Here is an 8,286-nt window from a genome sequence, read left to right on the forward strand (position 1 = left end):
GGCTCATTCGTCGGCACACCGTGCCCATATTGCGATGTCAGTAAGCAATATTTGATGACACGTAACGGAAACTTGAGGACTTTGGGGACAATCAAGAAAAAACGCACAGCAATGGAAAGAAGCCAACTGTAAATCTGCTAAGAGATTTTCATGCTGTGTTCACGAGCCACTCTTCAAAGGATCTGACGATCAGCTAATATTAACTGCCGCTCCCCCACCGTCTTTGCACTTAACTCTCGGAATCGTAAATGCTTTGTTTAAGTCAGTTGCAGCATCGAATCCAGAGCTAGCAGAATTGTGGACTGCAAAGGCAGGAGTGAGGCATCTCCAACAAACGTTTGGTTCCACAGGGAAAGCTTGCCATAATCTAATGGATTCAGTTCGGATTTAGCTCTCGTCCCATGCAGACACGTTTTGTATAAGCGGACACAAAATTCGAGATCTCTTTTGTTGAAGCGGGCTTTATTATTTTGTTCCGTCTCTTCGTACAAAAAAAGCGTAGTGAAAAGTCGTGCTAAGTGCGAGAGTGAGAAGGGCTATGGGCGACGACCCTGACGAGGGGGAGTCGTCATGGGCATTTGGCTCAAGCTATAATGCCCTTAACTTCCCGGAATTAACCACAACGAAGGAAAACAACAAACCAAAAAAGCGGCAGGCGAATCGTGAGCAGCAAAAAGAAGTAGATTTCATCAAGATGGCTCGAACAGATAACAACTACAACAATGGTCCAAGGTTTTTGGTTCTCTCAAGGACAGATCCCAACGAGACAATGCAAAACGTGTCCCCATTCTTTATTAAAAAAGCCATGGATGCAATTTCGCCCAATGTGACGATAAGCAGATTGCAAGAAGGAAAATTGCTCTTGAAAACGGTCGATGGTTCCCAAGCCAAAAAACTGATTAAGCAAACCCAACTCGGAGGTACCATCAACATCGCAATCAAAGAACATGAAACCCTCAACTGCACAAAAGGAACAATAAGCTGTTTCGACTTCAAATTCGTGAAGGATGACGAAATATTGGAAGAACTAAGGAGTGAAGGAGTTACTGCTATCGACAGAATAAAACGGAAAAACAAAGATGGAAATCTCGAAGAAACAAATGTTCTTATTTTGACATTCAACCGGTCAGTTCTTCCACAGTCTATCAATGTAGGATTCTACAACTGCCGAGTGCGACAGTATATACCATCGCCGATGAAGTGCACATGTTGCTTGAGATTCGGGCACAAGAAAGACCGTTGTAAGGGAAACCGGCTTTGCGGAACATGCGGTAACCTTTTCCATGGAGAAAAGTGTTTTCGAGAGCCGAAGTGTGTAAACTGCCAGGGAACCCACACCTCCTTTAGTCGCCAATGCCCAGTTTTCCAGGATGAATTTGAGATCCAGAGAATTCGGGCAACCGATCGAGTGAGTATGAGAGAGGCACGACGAAGACGTCGTCTCCAAGCACCAGCTGTTTTTGTTCCTCGACTGCAACGATCGTTTGCAGAAGCAACGCGCCAAAATGGAAATGAACCGACAGTACCCGAGAGAAGAAATGAACCAGTCCAACATACGACGTCACTTAAGCATTCATCCGAAACATCATCTACTCCAGCACCACCATGTACCCCAGCACCACCATCTACCCCAGCACCACCATCTACTTCAGCACCACCATCTAATCCAGCACCACCAGCACTACCATCTAGTACCACCATCAGCCCCCCGAGAGACGACAACTCAGGAAACACAACCAATGAACCAAGACACCCCCGTTCATTCGGTAGTGATTCACCAGACGCAGAAAATATTGAAAACGATCATACACCGGACACAGGTAACACAGAAAGAATTGAAATAGGACAATCAGAAAGAGAAATTAATTTACAACATCGTACAGGTAAGCAATTTGATGGCACATCTAGTTTAAGATTCTTATCACAGGCTATACAGAATTCCATACTTTTGGACCAAATTAGCGATAAAGATATCCAAGAATGAATATTTTTGATCAGATACAATTTTCGACGAATCAGCGCAACACTAAGATACTACAATTTTTACATTACTATCGTGGCTTGCATTTTGCAATGGAATACGAACGGTTTTTATAGCAAAATCAATGAACTGAAAAAACTGATTCAAGAACTTGACCCATTCGTTCTTAGCATTCAAGAAACGCACTTCAACCATTCTAAAACACCAACAATGAAACATTTTAAAATTTATTACTCTGTCGACGATATCCACCATCGATCATCCGGGGGAGTAGCATTGTTGATCAAAGAAAACTTTCACTCAATTCAGATTGACGTGAACACTGAGCTACAAGCAGTAGCTGCCAGAATATTTTACCCACTAGAATTAACAATTTGCAATCTTTATCTCCCTCCGGATAATACAGTGACAAAAGCTGAAATTCGAAACCTAATATCACAACTCCCTAGACCTTTCCTCGTAACCACAGATGCAAATGCTCACAGCAAATTTTGGGGTTGTTACAGAGACGACGCTCGGGGAAAACTTTTTGAGGAGCTCTTTGATGAATTAGATTTAAATTTGTTAAATGATGGATCGTTCACTCACTTTTCTGCAGCACATAACTCATACTCGGCAATCGACCTCTCGTTTGGTTCACCGTGTATCTCTTCTCATTTTAGCTGGAAAGTTTACCCAGATTTATGTTCAAGTGACCATTTTCCCATTTTGATTTCTCCTCTCAACCGCTGTTTGAATATCTCTAGGCGACCTCGATGGATAACATCTGCTGCAGATTGGATGTTATTTCAAAACACCATAGAGATTCCATCAACCCCTGATCCCTCTACTGACGTTTTAGACAAAGTTAAGTCTTTCACCACAGCTATTATCTCTGCAGCAAATGATTCTATCCCCAAAAGCTCTTCTACCCTAACGAAGTTCAAACCACCATGGTGGAATTCATCAATTGCGAAAGCAATCAAACAGCGAAGGAAAGCTTTAAAAACATTTAATAGAGTTGTTACACAAGAAAACGAACTATCATACAAGCTGGCAAAGGCCAGAGCACGCAAATTAATTCGGGTTGCCCAAAAGCAAAGCTGGCAAGAGTTTGTACCATCAATTTCCTTTCGAACGTCCCCTAAGGAAGTTTGGAGAAAAGTACAGAAGATCTCAGGAAAATTTTCGCCTCAATTTATAACGTCTCTAAAAATTAATGATTCCTTAATAACTGATACGCAAGGTATAGCTGATGAGATGGCAAAGCATTTTTCATTCTCATCCAGCACACAAAACTATAGTGAAACGTTCAGAAATTTTAAAAATCAAGAAGAAACCGAAAATGAATTTGATTATGATTCAATCAACAATGATGATCTAAACCAATCATTCACTATTGATGAACTAAAATACGCTCTTAAAAATTGCAAAGGTTCTTCTCCTGGACCTGATGAAATTCAGTATGATATGATCAAACACCTACCTCTAGATGCTCTTTATAACCTTCTAAGTATTTATAACGAACTTTGGGAGAGACACAGCTTTCCAAATGATTGGAGAGAATCAATAGTAATTCCTATCCGAAAAGCAAATAAAAATCCACTCAATCCAGCTAATCATCGTCCCATATCGCTCACATCTTGTCTATGCAAAGTTCTGGAAAGAATCGTGAATAGACGTCTGATTTGGTTTTTAGAAACACAAATTTTTTTTGCCACTAATCAGTCTGGTTTTCGGAAGCATAGAAGCACACTCGACAACCTCTCAACCCTAGAATCAGCTATTCAAAACGCATTTGTTAATGAAGGCCATTCCGTCTGCATATTCTTTGATATTGCAAAGGCATATGACATGACGTGGAGACATAACATAATCAAAACCTTAGCAAATTTAGGAGTTCGTGGACACATGCTAGCCTTTATTAACAACTTCCTTAGTCACAGAACGTTTAAAGTGAGTCTTGGAAATACCTATTCTTGTTCATACAACCTCGAAAACGGGGTTCCTCAGGGATCCGTTCTCAGCGTGACTTTATTCCTTATTGCAATAAATAGCTTACAAGAGTGCTCTGAAGACCAGGTATTACTCCTACAGTTTGCTGATGATATAGCAGCCTTTGTCCAAGATAAATCCATGGGAAACATTGAGCAGACATTCCAAAACCTTTTGAATCGAATGAGTGTATGGAGCGAGAAAGTAGGTTTCAAGTTTTCTGTTTCAAAAACAAAAGCCATCCACTTCTGCCGTAAAAATGGTTGTGCTGATCCAACGCTATACTTCAATAATCAACCAATTGAGTTTGTCGAGTCTCATAGATTCCTTGGTATGCTCTTCGACAAAAAATTAACATGGAACTCCCATATACGAAATCTCAAAGCAAAAGCTAATTCCTCTATTAAGTTAATCAGAACTTTAGCGAACACCAACTGGGGCTCTGATCGAAAAACCCTTTTGATTTTACTGAAAACTCTTGTTTTGTCAAAAATAGAATATGGTTCCATAATATACTGTACGGCAAGAGACACTCTATTAAAACAACTTGGGACAATTTATAATACTGGCATTCGATTGGCCACAGGCGCCTTTCGTACCAGTCCAGTAATAAGCCTTATGGTTGAATCTGGTATGATCCCTTTGAACTACAGGAGAAATATCGCAGCCTTATCATATGCTATACGTAGCTCATCTGTCCCACAACACCCATTTTCACAATTTAAAGAACAAACTCTTCAAAGAAGTCGAAAACCTATAAGATCAAAAAAATGTTTCCATGTAAACGTACAAATGCTTGCTCAAAAAGCTGAAATAGACCTAAATGAAGTCCAACTACGACAGTTTCACAAATATCCCCCTTGGACTGGACCCAAAATAAAAGTAGATTTTTCAATGCATTCCAATCACTCAAAAACCAATCGGATCATGCTACAACATGAGTTTAGAAAATCTACTAGCAAATATCAAGGATGGAATTTCTTATATACTGATGGATTAAAGTCGAATCAATTTGTGGGATATGCTGTGTATTGCCAACAAGAGTCTTTTAAATGTAGAATTCCGGGATGGTGCTCCATATTTACTGCAGAACTCTTAGCTCTAGAAAAAGCAGTTGAATTAGCTTTGTCTTCGAATTCACACCTATCGCTGATTTTATCGGACTCAATGAGTTGTTTGCAGGCACTGCAGGACACCTATTCAGATAACAACATCATTCAAAGAATCCATGATCTCATAAGATCCCCAGAAAATTCAGCTAAAGTCATTGTATTCTTTTGGGTACCTTCACATGTGGGCATCGAAGGTAACGAAATAGTTGATAACTTAGCCAAAAGCGCTATTAATGATCTCGAGACACCTATTTCACTCATGTTTTATGATATGCTGTCGAAAATAAAAATGAAGATACAGAAAGTATGGAGTGAAGAATGGTTGAATGTGCAAAATAATAAACTAAGAAACATCAAGTCAGTGACGAAGCCTTGGAACTCATCAAATCGTACTTCGAGAAAAGATTCGATCGTACTGACTAGAGTACGTATAGGCCATACAAGAATCACTCATAGCCATCTATTTAGAAGAGAACCTGTACCTTTGTGCGATATTTGTAATGAACAAATCTCAGTCGAACACCTATTATTCAAATGTTCAAAGTTTAATGATCAAAGACACAAATTAGGGATAAGAAATACTGACCTTGAAGACAACACATCTCGTAACGATGCTATAATCAAATTTTTAAAAGAAACAAGTTTATACCTAGAAATCTAAGAAGAACAATTGTAAACTAGAATATCAATAATCTTATGTATTAGGGGAGATAGGTGCAGATAGCCTAGTATTGAGCTGAGCACTTCCAAAACAAATAAATAAATAAATAAATCTAATGGATTCCTCAGATGACCTTCAAGGTCATTTTGATGTGCAAGAACATTTAAAGGTAAGTAAAATAGATAAATAACAAAAACAATTAAAACTGTAAAATTACCGATATCGCAGGCCCTGAAGCTGTTCCAGGAGTTTTACAAGGCATGCTTTAAAGAAAACTTAGATTCTAAGCACTAAGCACACTTCACTCGTTGATGAGTTTTATACAGTGTGGGAGAATCTTAAAATGCCAAACTCTTCCAAATTCCACATTCTTCGATTCCATGTAAAAGATTTTTGCGAATACATCGGAAAATCGCTGGGTGAGTGTTCATCATGATTTTTCAGAAACGTGGAAACGATATCAAACCCCCAATACATCGAAATTGTACTATGATCATCTCTTAAATGCTGTAGTGGACTACAACACAGTGGTCATCTGTGTTGATTTTTAATTTTGAATAAAAAATATCGTTTATTTTTATTGTTGAATCGAAGAAGGTAATCAAAAATTACTATTTTGAAGCCAATATTACGCTATTTACCTTGTTCAACTAAGCACATTTTAAGCACGAAAAAAATGGTTGAAAAACCCAAAAACGATTCCAACTACGCCTGGAAAGATATTCGCTTTTTATTGAAGCGGAATTGAAAAAAAAAACTTAAGAAACAAAATAACAATCAGTCTAATAAAGTTTTGGAAAATTTGCCAATATTTAACTTTCCAGGATCAACTCAAATCTTTTTCCAGTCTTCCACAAAGTTGTCGGGCATGAAATTTTCTATGAGGTCATTGAATCACCCAGTGATTGTCATAAAATATGTGTAGTCAGAAAAATCCATGGTCATAGAACATAAGGTCGAAAAACCCCATTGGAAATCTAATGCAAATTGACTTAAAATTTAAAATCGCTCTAATTTTCAGGATAGCTGCCTGAATACTATATCTTTCGAATGTCGAGTGCCATTTTGGTGGTCATTTTTTATTTTAAATAACGTATTTTGGCACACCGTGCCAAGTTTAGATTTCATAACAAGCATAGACACGATAGGTAATGGGTGCACTAGCTATCATTGTATACAGTTTCCCATGAGTAAAATTGGGGGCGCCTTTGAAAAAAAATTTTTTTTTTGTTTTTGATTATAGTCGTTTTACCATCTCTATGGCATTCGCGACTTTATATCAACGTTGCAGTTGGCGGACAGTTATTGAAAAACTTATCCGGTACAACTCTGTTCGATATTTACTCTTGGGCTCGAACTCGCGGACATCGGCTCAGGAGACAACGGGCTTGCCAACTGAGCTATATCACAAGCCCATAAAAAATGACCTTTGACAAAATGACAAACGTGTCCATAATGACAAAAACAAAAAATTGCCAAATAAAACGACAAAATTGCAAATTGCAAAGTTAAAGTTAATTTCGATTCCCAGTTCAGCTTTCGTCCGAACCGGTTTCAAAAACTAGAGCTTAAGCCCCATTTTAGACAGTTTATAATTACGAAGTTAAATCACTCAACATGGGGCTTGATTCGCACATCGTATGCTACGATAGCGATTGTAAGTCCCATCCTTCGCCCAATGCTATAACCGTAAGCACAGATTGCTCTGAGAAGGGGAAATCGACACGGGGACGCCAACGATGCTCACCATCTCATCTTTCAACATGCCGTTCGTGCTCAGGAAGCTTTTTCCCTTTCGTCATGACCAAATGACCAAAATGACAAAAATGACAAAAATTACAAAAGTTACAAAAATTGCTAAAATTACAAAAATTTTAAAAATTACAAAAATGACAAAATTGAATAAATTCGCAAAATTGACTATTCTGCCAAAATTGTCAAAATAGACAAAATTAACAAAACTGATCAAAATGGCAAAAGTGATAAAATTGAAAAAGTTGCTTGAATTGACAAAATTTACAAAATTGCCATCAGTGACAAAACTGGAAAAAATGAAAAGATGATAAAATTGTCAAAATTTGAAAAAAAAATTTACAAAAATGCCAAAATGCGCAAAAGTAAGAAAACTGGAAAGGATTAAAAAAGTTGACCAATTTGGAAAAAATGACAAATTGGACAAAATTAACATATTGAGGAAATAGACGTAATTGACAAAACTGACATAATTGTAAAAATTGTTTTATATTTTAATTTTATAGACGATGGAATTGCAGAGCCATTTGGGTGCTGGATTAGCATTAGAGTAAGTGACATGCACACATTATTTCACCCAACAATATTCTCTATACCCACGTTTCCTTCACTTCAGAGGTTACTCAGCTAACATTGTAAAATTTGAAACACTTGATTGAGCTTTTTTTTTTTTTCTTTTGAAATAATATTATATAATATAATATTTGGTTTGTTTTGAGATTACCCAGTGGTGAGACTTCAAGAAGAGTGTATTGAGATTATTCTTATTAAAAAAAAATAATAGAAATGGGATCATACAGGATATT

The sequence above is a fragment of the Uranotaenia lowii genome, chromosome 1 (genome assembly GCF_029784155.1).
Source record: "Uranotaenia lowii strain MFRU-FL chromosome 1, ASM2978415v1, whole genome shotgun sequence".
Taxonomy (NCBI): Eukaryota; Metazoa; Arthropoda; class Insecta; order Diptera; family Culicidae; genus Uranotaenia; species Uranotaenia lowii.